The sequence below is a fragment of the Monodon monoceros genome, unplaced genomic scaffold (assembly GCF_005190385.1).
Source record: "Monodon monoceros isolate NGI ecotype Baffin Bay Population unplaced genomic scaffold, NGI_Narwhal_1 Super_Scaffold_12, whole genome shotgun sequence".
Classification (NCBI taxonomy): domain Eukaryota; kingdom Metazoa; phylum Chordata; class Mammalia; order Artiodactyla; family Monodontidae; genus Monodon; species Monodon monoceros.
This window is the reverse complement of record NW_021703768.1, coordinates 116,339,587-116,352,612: the sequence shown is the minus strand read 5'-3', so window position 1 is coordinate 116,352,612 and position 13,026 is coordinate 116,339,587. Positions and strand designations below refer to the sequence as shown.

Below are 13,026 nucleotides of genomic sequence, written 5' to 3'. Positions count from 1 at the left end.
AATGGCACCCTTGTTAAAAATCAATTGATGTAATGATATAAGAGGGTATGTTTATCCTTATGTCGATATAAGAGTATATATTTATCTTTATGTGAGTTTTGTGCAGTTTTGATTATTGTAGCTTTGTGGTAAGGTTTTGAAATCAGGATGTGTGAATCCTCCAACTTTGTTGTTCTTCAGGATTATTTTGGGTAGGGTACCTTAAAATTCCATATGAATTTTAGGATTAGTTTTTTCATTTCTGCAAAAAATGCTTTTGCGATTTTGACAGAGAATATGTTGAATCTGTATATTGCTTTGGGTAGTATTGTCATCTTAATGAAATTAAGTCTTCCAGTTCAGGAACCCAGAACATCTTTCTATTTATTTAGGTCTTCTTTAATTTCTTTTAGTAATGTGTTGTAGTTTCCAGTGTATAAGTCTTTTGGTTAAAGGCTTTCTTCTTTGATTAAATTTATTCCTAAGTATTTTATTCTTTTTGATGCTATTTTATTTATTTATTTATTTATTTTTTAAAATTTATTTTTGGCCATGTTGGGTCTTTGTTGCTGTGTGCGGGCTTTCTCTAGTTTCAGTGAGCTGGGGCTATTCTTTGTTGCGGTGTGCGGTCTTCTCACTGTAGTGGCTTCTTGTTGCAGAGCACAGGTTCTAGGCGCACAGGCTTCAGTAGTTGCAGCATGCGGGCTCAGTAGTTGCAGCACACAGGCCCTAGAGCACATGGATTTCAGTAGTTGCGGTGTGTGGGCTCAGTAGTTGTGGCATGCAGGCTCTACGGTACGTGGGCTTCAGTAGTTGTGGTGCGTGGGCTCAGTAGTTGTGGCTCGCGGGCTCTAGAGTGCAGGCTCAGTAGTTGTGCCGCATGGGCTTAGCTGCTCCATGGCATGTGGGCTTTTCCCAGGCCAGGGATCGAATCTGTGTCCCCTGCATTGGCAGGTGGATTCTTAACCACTGCACCATGAGGGAAGCCCTGATACTATTTTAAATGGAATTATTTTCTTAATTTTCTTTCTGGATTGCTAGTTGTTAGTGTATAGAAATACAACTGATTTGAGTTTTGATTTTGTACCTGCTGAATTTATTAGCTCTAATAGTTTTTGTTTGTAGATTCTTCAGGGTTTTCTTTGTATAAGATCAAGTCACCTGCAAACGGATAGTTTTGCTTCTTCCTTTCTAATATGGATGCCTTTTATTTCTTTTTCTTGCCTAATTGCTTTGGCTAGAACGTCCAGTATTATGTTGAATCTAAGTGACAAAAGCAGGCATCCTTGTGTTATTCCTGATCTTAGAGGAAAAACTTTTAGTCTTTCATCATTGAGTATGATGTTAGCTGTTGGTTCTTCATATATGACCTTAATTATGTTAAGGAAGTTCTTTTCTATCCCTGGTTTATTGAATGTTTTTATCACGAAACGATGTTGGATTTTGTCAACTGCCTTTTCTATGTCAATTGAGATGATCATGTGTTTTTTTTCCCTTCACTCTACCAATGTAATGTATTAAATGGATTAATTTTCATATGATGAACCGCCCTTGTATTCCTAAGATAAATCCCATTTGATCATGTTGTATAATCCTTTTGATATGCCGCTGAATTTGCCTTGCTAGTATTTTGTTGAGGATTTTTGCATGTATATTCATAAGGGTACTGGTCTGTAGATTTCTGGTAGTGTCCTTGTCTTGCTTTGGTGTCAGGGTAATTCTGGTCTCACAGAATGAGTTAAGAAGTGTTCCCTTCTTTTTTTGGAAATTTTAGAAGGATTGGTATCTGCTACCTTTCTTAATAGGCATGTTGCTGGGTAGTAGGCCATGGGCTGTGTGGTGTGGGGGTACCTATTTGGAGCTCTGGCATCCTTTTTTTTTTTTTTTTTTTTTTGGTCTCTGCACCTCCATCTTGGCTACCTGTCTTGGCAGTCAGGCATACTGGTGATGCAGACTGGAAGTCTTCTGGTAAAAAAGGTCAACTTGATAAGTTGGATTTTAAGACTGCAGCTATTTCCTTGTGCTCTCTCTTTCTGTGATAGATGGATGGTCTTGCTGAACAAGGTCTCTGTGATCCCAGGCACCAGAACGAATTAGCAGATAAGGGAGGGCTTTCCTGGTGGTGCAGTGGTTGGGAATCCGCCTGCCATTGCTGAGGACATGGGTCTGAGCCCTGGTCCAGGAAGGTCCCACATGCCATGGAGCAACTGGGCCCATATGCCACAACTAGTGAGCCTGCGCTCTAGAGCCTGTGAGCCACAACTACTGATCCCATGTGCCACAAATACTGAAACCTACATGCCTAGAGCCCATGCTCAGCAACAAGAGAAGCCACCGCAATGAGAAGCCTGCACACAGCAACGAAGAGTAGCCCCTGCTCACTGCAACTAGAGAAAGCCCATGTGCAGCAACAAAGACCCAACACAGCCAAAAATAAATAAATAAAATAAATAAACTTATTAAAAAAAAAGTAGATAAGGGAACAGGTTCTGTGTTGAAAATAATGTTTAAGTATTTTCTCATATATCTAACATTTTAGTAAGAAAGACTTCATTGAGCATAGCTTTCCATAATTCTAATAACTTCATGTCCGATCACAGAGATGGCTACACACACTTTTTTTCAAAGTACTAATATTTCATATACATGTGCCATTATGTTCTTCATTCAACAGTATTTTATGTATCTGTTTTCATGTTTCACTATAGTTCATATTTTCACTGACATTATTTTCCATTGTGTATTCCACGTGACCCCCTTTTAGATTATTAATTTTATTCAACTAACAGATATTTTTTGAGTGTCTGCCACAGTGCTAGGCAATGAGGATACAGCAGTGGTTTAGGTGGACATTGTCCCTGCCCTTGCGGAGCTCCAGTCAGATGGGTTGTAGTTGTTATAGGCCCATGAAATGGAATTTCACTGACCATGTAACACAGCCTTGGAGAGGATGAGGAGGTTGTGTAGTCTCTAGCCCTGGCTCCTATTGCTGCTTGCTTTTTAAAAAAAATTTATTTATTTTTGGCTGCATTGGGTCTTCGTTGCTGTGCGTGGGCTTTCTCTAGTTGGGGTGAGTGGGGTCTACTCTTCGTTGTGGTGCATGGGCTTCTCATTGCAGTGGCTTCTTGTTGCATGCAGAGCACAGGCTCTAGGTGCATGGGCTTCAGTAGTTGTGGCATGCAGGCTCAGTAGTTGTGGCTTGCGGGCTCTAGAGCACAGGCTCAGTAGTTGTGGCACATGGGCTTAGTTGCTCCGTGGCATGTGGGATCTTCCCGGACCAGGGCTCGACCCCACGTCCCCTGCATTGGCAGGTGGACTCTTAACCACTGCACTACCAAGGAAGCTCCTACTGCTGCTTTCTAAAAAGCAAGCAGGGCTTTGTCAGGACAGTGGCAGTTCTGCTTGTGACTGGGCTCTTAGCAAAGCCCAGGATGGGGAGCCCTGGGACCATTGCAGAGTCAGCTCTGAAATGGGGCTGCTGCAGCAGGGAGGACTGCTGTTTCCTAGGCAATACTCTGCTTAATATTTTTAGTGCGTGGTCACCGGCAGAACTAAATGTGGTTTCTGATCCCAAATTGGTAATAAATGTAGACATATTTAGAGTCAGAAACAATGCATTTAAACTCCTCTCCTCCTTAATTGTCTTGCCAAGTGCTGAGTTTAGGTTTCTTTGTTTCTTGGCTACCTACCCAGCCTCCCACAATCTCACAGAGTTTCTCTGGGTGTTAGGTGGGATTCTGAAAACCGTGAGTTATGGCTCCCTGAGCTGTGTTGAGAAGCATCTGATTTTTGTGTTTCTGCCCACGTATGTAAATGTGTACACTTTAAAATTTATCCTCCTTTCAAGTTTTTAAGGATCTGGAATTATGAATAGTCTTGGACTCTCAGGTGTGTTAAAAATAAAATATGTTGTTTCAGTTGCTGACTTACCTCCAAAACATAGTCAATGCCAACATGGTAGTCGCGAGTTCAGTGATTGGTGATCCGTACTTGTGCTGCCGCTAAGGTTTTCTGTAGGTAAATGCTGTTTTCTTGGGGTTCCTCAATTAGTTTAAGGATCACCCTAATTGTTGCCCGTCTCATCATTTCTAAGTTATAATTTGTGTCTCAAGTTGCCCAGAACAGTATTTATTTTCTCACGGCATATTCCTTAACAGCACTTTCTTCTTAATTGTACTGTCTGAGACTCAGATATGGAAAACCATGCTACTCACTGATGGTCAACAGGACATAAAACACCTGCGGACAGTGATGGTATCTTTTGTATGTTGTGTTATACAGTATGGTTCCCAGTGTGCTCAGGGGACCTGAGGTACCTGTTTCTAGAGTGTGAATGCTGAATTCTTGTAATCCAAAGTGCCAGAGTGGCTGGCACAGAATAAGGGTTGGTGTGCTTACTGATTTGCAGATAGTGCACTTGGAGCTATGGACTAGAAGTCATACCTTCTTCCCTATCCTACCATAGTCCCACTATGAGGCCCTGACGTTTGCTGGAAGTTTGGACACAGCAGGGGAAAGGAAAGATGAATTCTGATCCCTCTCCAGCCCCAGACTGTGGTTTGTAGATGAGTGTATGAAGGTCCTGGTATTCTTGGGGAGCAGGCTATAAAGAAAGCCCATCATGCTTACTGTTAGGAGATATAGTTATTAGTTTAAAAGGAGAGGGAAGGAGGTGGCCCTGGAGCTCTTACTCCCTGGATAGCAACTGACCCTTTCTAGGGTGGTCCAAGCAGTCTAAGTCTGCTGAATTTGCCTCTGCTGCTCTTGCCTTCCCTGTTCTCTCTTAGAGATATGAGAGCAGCAGCAGGAATATGAAGACAGGCCTGAATCACCAGGAAGCTGGGCTCTGAAGTGGCTGTTCTTAGTCAACTCTCCGGTGGGCACTGATGCAGAGCCAGCCAATATTGCTTAAAGGTTTCAATGGAAATGCCTCTGTAGCCACCTAGAGTGTAGTCCAGGTGTGTGGGCAGATTTGCAGCTCAGGGAAGCTGGGTTCCAAGGAGAGACTTGATTATCAGAACAGAAGACATTTCTATATGGGGGTGAAGCCTCACTGCTTTTGTTTATCCTGTCCTTTGCTCAGAATTTTCTCTAACAGTAGTTGTTAGTGAGAGCTACAAGCTTCTTGAGCCCTTGGTTTGTGTCAAGCATTGTGCTATATGCTTCATGTCATCTCATTTAATGCTAACACCCATCCTACAAAATAATTACTATTAAGTCCCTTTTTAGATGAAGGAATTGAAACTTGGAGAGAGGTTAAATGGCTAGCCCTAAGTCCCACAACTAATTGGGGAGACCTGGGTGGAAATCCAGGTCTGGAGTGGAGATGGAGTTGAGTAGAGTTTTTGGTAACCTTGGCTGCTGTCATGAGACACAAGCTGATCACTCTAAGGACCTCATGCAGTGTTGGGGAGCAAGTATAAGGAGTAGATTTCCTTGCCCACTCCCTGCTAGAAACGTGCAGTCTGGAGCCTAGTGGAAAATACACCGACCACGGCTGGTATATTTCTCTACTTTGCCTGGTTGCTTGCTGGTGTGCTTAGGCAAGCCCCATTCACCCTTTTGGGCTCTATTTTCTTCATGTGCCATGTAGAAATAATCCTGTCCTATATATTTCATGCGTGGGGAATAGGATCATAGACTAGTTGTAAATGAGCTTGGATATCATCTTGGCCAACTTTTACCCAATATAGTTCTCTCCTCCTCTCTGCTAAGTTCTTTCCAGACAGTTGGGTATGTATGAGGGAAGTGCTTTGTGCTGGACTCTGTGAGGGAGAGCAAGGATGCTTTTGCTTCTTGTACAGCTGGGGAGCCTGAGTTATGGGAGGTTAAGAGGTCAAGTCACACAGGGTGCCAGTGAACTGGTTGCAGTCTGAGGCAAGGGCCTTCTCCTTCTTGAATATCTGTGTCTCTACTGTGGGCTGGGCTGTGCGAAGGACATTCAGTAATCAAAATGTGTGTGCATGCGTGTGTACATGCGTGTGTGTGTATGATGTGCAGAAATATAGATGTGGTAGAAGTGGCTCTCTCTGCAAGAGGGCTCCAGTAGGCTCATTAAAAAATTTCTCTCCTGACACAAAATGTGTGCCTTTTTATTCACATTGTTGCAAAACAAATAAAATGAATGGCTGATTTCATAGACCGCTCGAAAGGCAGCATGGTCTGTAGAAAGAGCATGGGTTCTGGGGCCGGAATGGCTTTGATTCCTGACTCTACTACTCTCTGACTGTGTGAACTTGGGCAAATTACTTAACCTCTCTGAATTTTAGTCCCCTCATGGGCAAAATAAGCAGCATATTAGAACCCCATCACAGGGTTGTGGTGAAGAGTAAATGAGCTTAGAACTTTGCTTGGAACATAGAAAGTGCTCTATAAATATTGACTATAATTATTATTATACAGAATTTGTTTTCTTCTGGGCTGCCCAAATACTGCATTTTAATACTAGGGAATTGGGTGTCATGGGGATATTTCTCTTTATCCCTCGGTCCAAGTGCTATAATTATGATTATTACAGCTCTACAGAGTGTGAGGACTAAAGCTTCAGAGCGGTCTGAGGCATGGCTGAGAGCTCAGAGAAGGTGAAGTTGTGTGTCTGATGGGAGTTTGTTCTTGGAGACTTTGTCTCCTTGCCTCCTTTCTCTACTGATGTGACTGTGTCCATCACTATCCTGAGGATGTGTGTGTTGAGGGATAGCTCTACTCCATCAAGGGAACCTACCATATGGCATCAGAGAATCTCTCTATATGACCACCGGGGTCAGTATTTTCTCTGTTATCATTATGACTCTAGGGGAAAGGTTGAAAAAATTGGATTTAGAAGTGGCCCCAAATCTCCAAACTTCAGTGGACCTACTCAGCTTTTCCAGGTGTTCTACCCTTGTGCCTCTATTTCTTCACAAGTGTGCCCTCTTTTGAAGGGCCCTCCAGCTTCCTTGTTGCCAAATCCAGTGGCTTTTCTCATCCTCGTTCTGACTGACCTCTTGACTTTGTTGAACCCACAACTTGATTTTCTCAGGATTCCCTCCTCTCTTGACCTGTGTAATTCTGCACTATTCTTAATGTTCTTCATCTTGGTCCCTGGATTGCTCCTCTTTCTTTCTTTCTTTTTTAAAAAAAATATTTATTTATTTATTGGCTGTGTTGGGTCTTAGTTGTGGCACGCAGGCTCATTAGTTGCAGTGCGCAGGTTCTCTAGTTGTGGCATGTGGGCTTCAGAGCACCTGGGCTCTGTAGTTGTGGCATGCAGGCTCAGTTGCCCTGCAGCATATGGTATCTTAGTTCCCCCACCAGGGATTGAACCGGCATCCGCTGCATTGCAAGACGGATTCTCAACCACTGAACCACCAGGGAAGTCCCATCCTCTTTCTTTTCCTAACGTACAGTCATGGTTTGAAAACTCTTCTTGGCCCGTTGTTCCTTTCTCTTTAAGTTTTCTCTGTAATACAGAAAATCTGTTATTGCTTTGGTTGTCACCTCTGGGTGATGGCACCAAAATTCTTCTTCTGCCTTAGTCCTCTCTACCTCTTTGTCTTCAACAGGCATGAAGTTGCCAGAGCCTTCCTGGATGCAGTGACAAGCCCATACCTGAAGGCATTGAACTCTGTTTTTTCTGTGTGTAGGTATCAAGTGCCTGCTGTGTCTTTTGGATTGTTAGCAGTCCAAATGAAGACTAAGTCTTAAGCTGCCTTCTAGCATTCAGATTCTTTGAAGGCTGGGGCTGAATAGGATAGGTCTGGAGAGGGCCAGGCTGGGCTCCCGTTTATTCAGTCACTCTACTTGTCACCTGATTTCTTTTAGAGGGAGCATTGTCTTTTGTCTCCGAGATTGCAGCTTTTTGTTAACATGCTTAGCTACCTTTAAAAAAATTTTTTTTAATTGAAATACAGTTGATTTACAATGTTGTATTAGTTTCAAATGTACAGCAGAGTGATTCAGTTATACATATCTATCTATTCTTCTTCAGATTCCTTTCCATTATAGGTTATTACAAGATATTGAGTGTATTTCCCTGTGCTATACAGTAGGTCCTTGTTGGTTATCTATTTTATATTTAGTAGTGACTTAGCTACCTTCTTGAAGATCTGTTCTCTTCTCTTCTGGGGTAGGGATGGGATTGGCCATGTCCCCCACATTTTGGAGTACAGAGTATTAAGGAGGGGTCAGGAATGCCCACTTCGTATTTCATCCCATCCTGTGTTGCCTTCCTTCCAGAGCTCCAGTCCCAGCTGGGCCTGTGGAGACCTTCTTGGCTCCATGTGCTCTCTGGCAGGGCCAGCACCTATCTCTGTGTTGCCACTGGAAAGGCCTCACTTGGGCTCTCCCTTGCAGGCTGTACAAGCGGATTTTGGCCTGGTCAGGCAGAGGCTTGGATCCACTGTGAACTTTTTACCCTCCAGTAGTCTCACCTGATCACTTTCCTTTTAGGGTGCCTTGGGTTTGTTGAGAGCAGTCCCCATTTGCATGGCCTTAGGCATGACTTCAGTATTTGGGGCACACACTGTTGCCATTACACAAATGGTCAGTGGTGTAAGGATGTTCCAGGTCCAGCCTCCCAGCCAGTTAGGGCTAGACTGGGGTTAGAAGCCACATTTCTTTTGCAGTTCAAAGCCTCTTTTTATTTAATTGCTGTCTACCTCCTGACTTTGTTTATGTCTTATGGGGGAAAAAGCCTGTTTGCCTGACCTCTTCAAACTTACTTCTCTTGTCCTTCAAATTATTCTTTAAAAATCCATTTCTCTTCCTAAGCCTTTGCACATTGTTCTTCCTTGTCAGGACTATCCTTTCAGTGTTCTCTTTGCATTGTTTTTTCAGATTCATATTTGTCTGCCCAAATTAGGCAGTGAGCTTCTATTTGTGTAGAGGTGAGTGACTCTATGTGTGTGTGTGTGTGTATGAGTTTGTGTAGCACATAAATAGTAATGAATGTGTTTGTGGGAAGAGTTCATCCTCTAACTGTCAGTTTGTAAAGCAGAAGACTGTCTTATAGCTCTTTCTGCAAGTGGAAGTTCTACACGATGGTGGCCTGGCTCTCTGGACACTAATATGCTGGGAAAAGCACTGAATGGGCTGGGTCTGCCTCGGTGCTCAGCAGAAAACTGGCTGGAGTCTCTCTGTTTTTAGCTGTGGGGGTCCTCCTCTAACATCTGTTTCCTTCACCTCCTGAAAGCAGATAACCAGCAAAAGGCTTTGGACCTAAAATTTGAGATGTGGGGTCAGCTAGAGGGTATGCAGATCCTGCAGGAGTCAGGGAGCTCTGGAGAGTGTTTCTAGGGTACCTGGCCTGACTCTGACTGCCTGTGGGTCCAGGGGGAAGTCCTCATCCCTGGTCTAATGATGGTGTGATAACTAGGTGCCAGGTGCTGTACCGTGTACTTTCCACTCATTGTTTTATTTAATCCTCCCTAATACTCTTTGAAGTAGGAGCTCTTATTATGCCCATTTTATAGATGAAGAAACTGAGGCCTAGCGAAGTGTGTGTCCAAGATCACATAGCTAGAAATTGGCAGAGCGAAGACTTGGCCTTAGATGTGTCTGAATCTAAATTCATGTACTATACTTTCAACCCAATGTTTTAAATCTCTTTGCTTTAATTTCCTTCTTATAAGATGGAAGTAGAAATTCTTTCCCTTTCACTTTTTCCAAAAGATTTGGGGAAACAAATACATGGACATACACTGTAGGTTAAGAACATGAGCATTTTATAAGATGGGAGTTCCAAGCGTTCCCAGTCAGGCTGCTGAGGTGGGTCTCCCTGCCCAGAACACTTGTGATGTTTACCTGTTCCCCCTGTGCTCTGGCCCTGAGACTGGAGAGCAGCCACTGTCCATGGGACCTACCAGCATGTCAGAAGCTTTAGGAGGTCCAGCAGTTCCACTCCTCCTTCCTCTGTTGGCTTCCTGCCATCCTCATGCCATTCTTTTGCGTTCCTGCCTTAAGAGAAGATAAAAGTTACAGGAAGATGTCTTGTTTACAAACGGCCCAGTCCCCTCCTAGAGTCCTGTCTGAATTGAGAGGAGAGTATAAGGCACCAGGGAGGCAAGGGCTAGTGAGTCCAAGGGCCTTCTCCCACCTGTGCCCCAAGCATCTGCTCCAGGCTGGCAATACAGATTGCTGAGCGCATCCAACCTCTATTTAAGTAGAAGTACAGACTACACGTGGCCAGTTTTGATAGAAAAATGGGCATCTCAAGTACCTTATCATCTCTTCTGTCTCAAAGCCCAAGGATACTTAAGGAAAGAGTTACTGGTGGAACACTGAAATGCATTCCCCTTTCCTGGACTGAGTGATGGTTTTGTAAGTCAGAAGAAGGCCATAAATGAAAAGATGTAGTTCTGTCTTCTTTTGAGAGCCCAGGATGATGGGAAGGTTTGTTATCCAGGGTGTACAGGAGCAGGTGATCAGGTGAACTCAGGGTTAGTGGGTGGCAAGTAATTTGGGGAGGGCACTAACCTCAGGCCAAGTGCCAAACTATGCCTCAGTGGGATTCCATGACTTTGGCTTGCTTATGTCAGGGTCTGAGGTTTTCTTTTGCTGCTGCTGCTGCCTATGTCCCTGCTTGTGATGGTGGACCATCCTGGCAGAACCAAACTGTGGGCCGCTTCTCCTTTCCCTCTTTCCCCCTTCCCCCCAGCTTCAGTGTAAAGCCCAAGGGAAAACGTGCCTGCTTGCTCTCCATCGCCACTTCTTGAATAAGGACAAAGCCCAGGTGACATAGTTACAGGCCAGGCCTTATGAGGACAGAGGACAGCATTACCCATGCCTGCGTGCTGCAGAGTTTGCACTTGTTCTCTGGGTACCCTTGCAATGCCTGGGAAACTGTCTCACACCTTTCTCCCAGCCTCACTGCTCCTAGGCCTCTCCCCAGGCACTGCTCCCACCACCATGTTCTCTCTCTCTTTATCTCTGATTCATGGGAAAATACATGGAGCCAATGAATAGGTCAGATGTGCAGTCCACATGGAATTATTGGGGGTGGGGGAGATGAAGGATCCATTTGCGAATCGACCTGTCATCCTTAGTATTGTCAGAAAATGCTTCTGAGGGCGTTAGTGTGTGTGCAGGTGATGGAGGTGGCAAGGAGCCCTGTGGGAGCTGCCATTTCTCTCACCCGGCCTGCCATCCCACTCCAGGAGGTGGGTATGCTGTTAGTGCATCAGCTGCCCCCAACCCCTTCTTCCGCAGTCCCTTCTAGGCCTCCTCCTCCTGCTCATTTGTTGTCTTTGCCCTTGATTTCATTCTCATTTATCTGTTCCTTCTCATTCCCCTCCCACCCCCACCCCAGCATCAGTTCCAGGTGTTTATCCCTGGCTGTAAGAAGGAAGCGTCTAGCTCTCTGTGTGTGTGTATATGCACATACACATGAACGGTCTCATGTAGGGGAAGGGAAGTCTGTGGCTTTTGGATAATCCTTTTCTCTCTTAATGTATGTTGTCCTGATAATGCTGTGAGTCCCCTAATTCCATTTTTTGTTCTCCTTTTCCCCACAGCCAAGGATGCAAGAATAAAAAAGGTATGGGACATTATGGGAAGCTCTAGGGCTGTGTCCTCTTGGGACCCATCTCCCTGGGCCTTTCTTGACTTCTCATTCTTTTTTTTTTTTTTTCTGCTGTACGTGGGCCTCTCACTGCTGTGGCCTCTCCCGTTGTGGAGCACAGGCTCCGGACACGCAGGCCCAGCGGCCATGGCTCACGGGCCCAGCCGCTCTGCGGCATGTAGGATCTTCCCAGACCGGGGCACGAACCCGTGTCCCCTGCATTGGCAGGCGGACTCTCAACCACTGCGCCACCAGGGAAGCCCGACTTCTCATTCTTGATGTGGCAGCTTCTGTCCCATGTTCATCCTCACTGAGCCTTGCACTCCCACTCCTCTGCACACCCAGACATGGCCAGGCACCTGTCCAGAACCTCGTGCTGTCTATGAACTGAGTCCGTGTCTTTCAGTGTGATTGGTGCCCCAAGGAGCCAGGTTGCTGGGGAAAGCTCATGTGGCACTCAGCCGTTCCATTTTGTCTACAAAAAAAGAGGGGAGAAACTGGCAGAAAGCAAAGGCTTTTGCTGCTGGGTGAGTATAGCATCTATTTTTAGCTCCCAAGCCTTTGCTTTTCCATTTGGCTGTGCTTTTTTAGCACAGTGCCGGTCCAGCAGGGCTGTTTTCCTTCATGGCTGCAGATGTCCTTAGGGAAAGTTTCCGTCTGCCCCCGAGAAGCTGTGGGCTGGTCACTGGGTAATAACTTCTTATAGTGGGTTCAGGCAGGGCTTTGGGTTCCACTGCAATCTTGTCACAGGACCAATTTATTGAGGTGGAACATGGAGGAGTGTGGCAGGAATAGGAAAGAGAAAAGGTAAAACCCCATGCTCTCCAGAGGTGTTTCCCTTATAATTAATTCATTTAAGACTCTTTTGAGTAAACTGCCTAATGAGGTGTATTGGGGCTGAGTGACCAACACGAAAACCTTTTATAAGGGTCTGGGCTGATACTGACAGGTTCTGAATTTTTCTAAGGTGTTTTTCTTTTTTGCTTTTTTAATTTGTTATTTTTTTTCTTTCTGCCTTTCTTTCTGAGGTCATTTGCCAGTTTGGATTAAGTTCTTTTGACTTCCACTCTAGTTTACTGACCAAAATGTTTTTACTACTCCAGTTTGCCTGTTCTAGATATTTCACTTAAGTAGAATCATACAGTATCTATCCTTTGGTGTCTAGCTTATTTCACTTGGCATAATGTTTTTAAGGTTCATTCATGTTGAAGCATGTATCAGAATTTCATTCTTTTTATGGCTGAATAATATTCCATTGTATGTACCACATTTGAAAAAAAAAATCATCTGTTGATGAATCCTTAAGTTGTTCCACTTTTTTGGCTCTTGTCAATAATGATGCTGTGAACATTCACATGGAAGTATCTGTTTGAGTCAATGTTTTCAGAACTTTTGGGTGGAATATATACCTAGGGATGGAATTGCTGGATTATATACAGTCGTTCTATGTTTAACTTTTTGAGGAACTGCCAAACTGTCCCACAGCAGCTGCACCATTTTACAGTCCCACC

The 13,026-nt window shown here is 44.4% G+C and overlaps 1 protein-coding gene across 4 annotated transcripts in view; it reads left to right on the top strand.

Moving 5' to 3' along the window:
• SIL1 (SIL1 nucleotide exchange factor) overlaps window positions 1-13,026 on the top strand; it is a 290,298-nt gene that overhangs the window by 98,333 nt on the left and 178,939 nt on the right. The window contains exons 1-2 of one of the 4 annotated variants that reach the window (XM_029216284.1): window positions 11,235-11,491; window positions 11,922-12,042. The exons of 2 other annotated variants lie outside the window; for them this stretch is intronic. The gene's annotated coding sequence lies outside the window, so the exon portion shown is untranslated. Of the gene's footprint in view, window positions 1-11,234; window positions 11,492-11,921; window positions 12,043-13,026 lie in introns of those variants that run through there. One more of the 4 variants, XM_029216285.1, reaches the window with a different exon arrangement.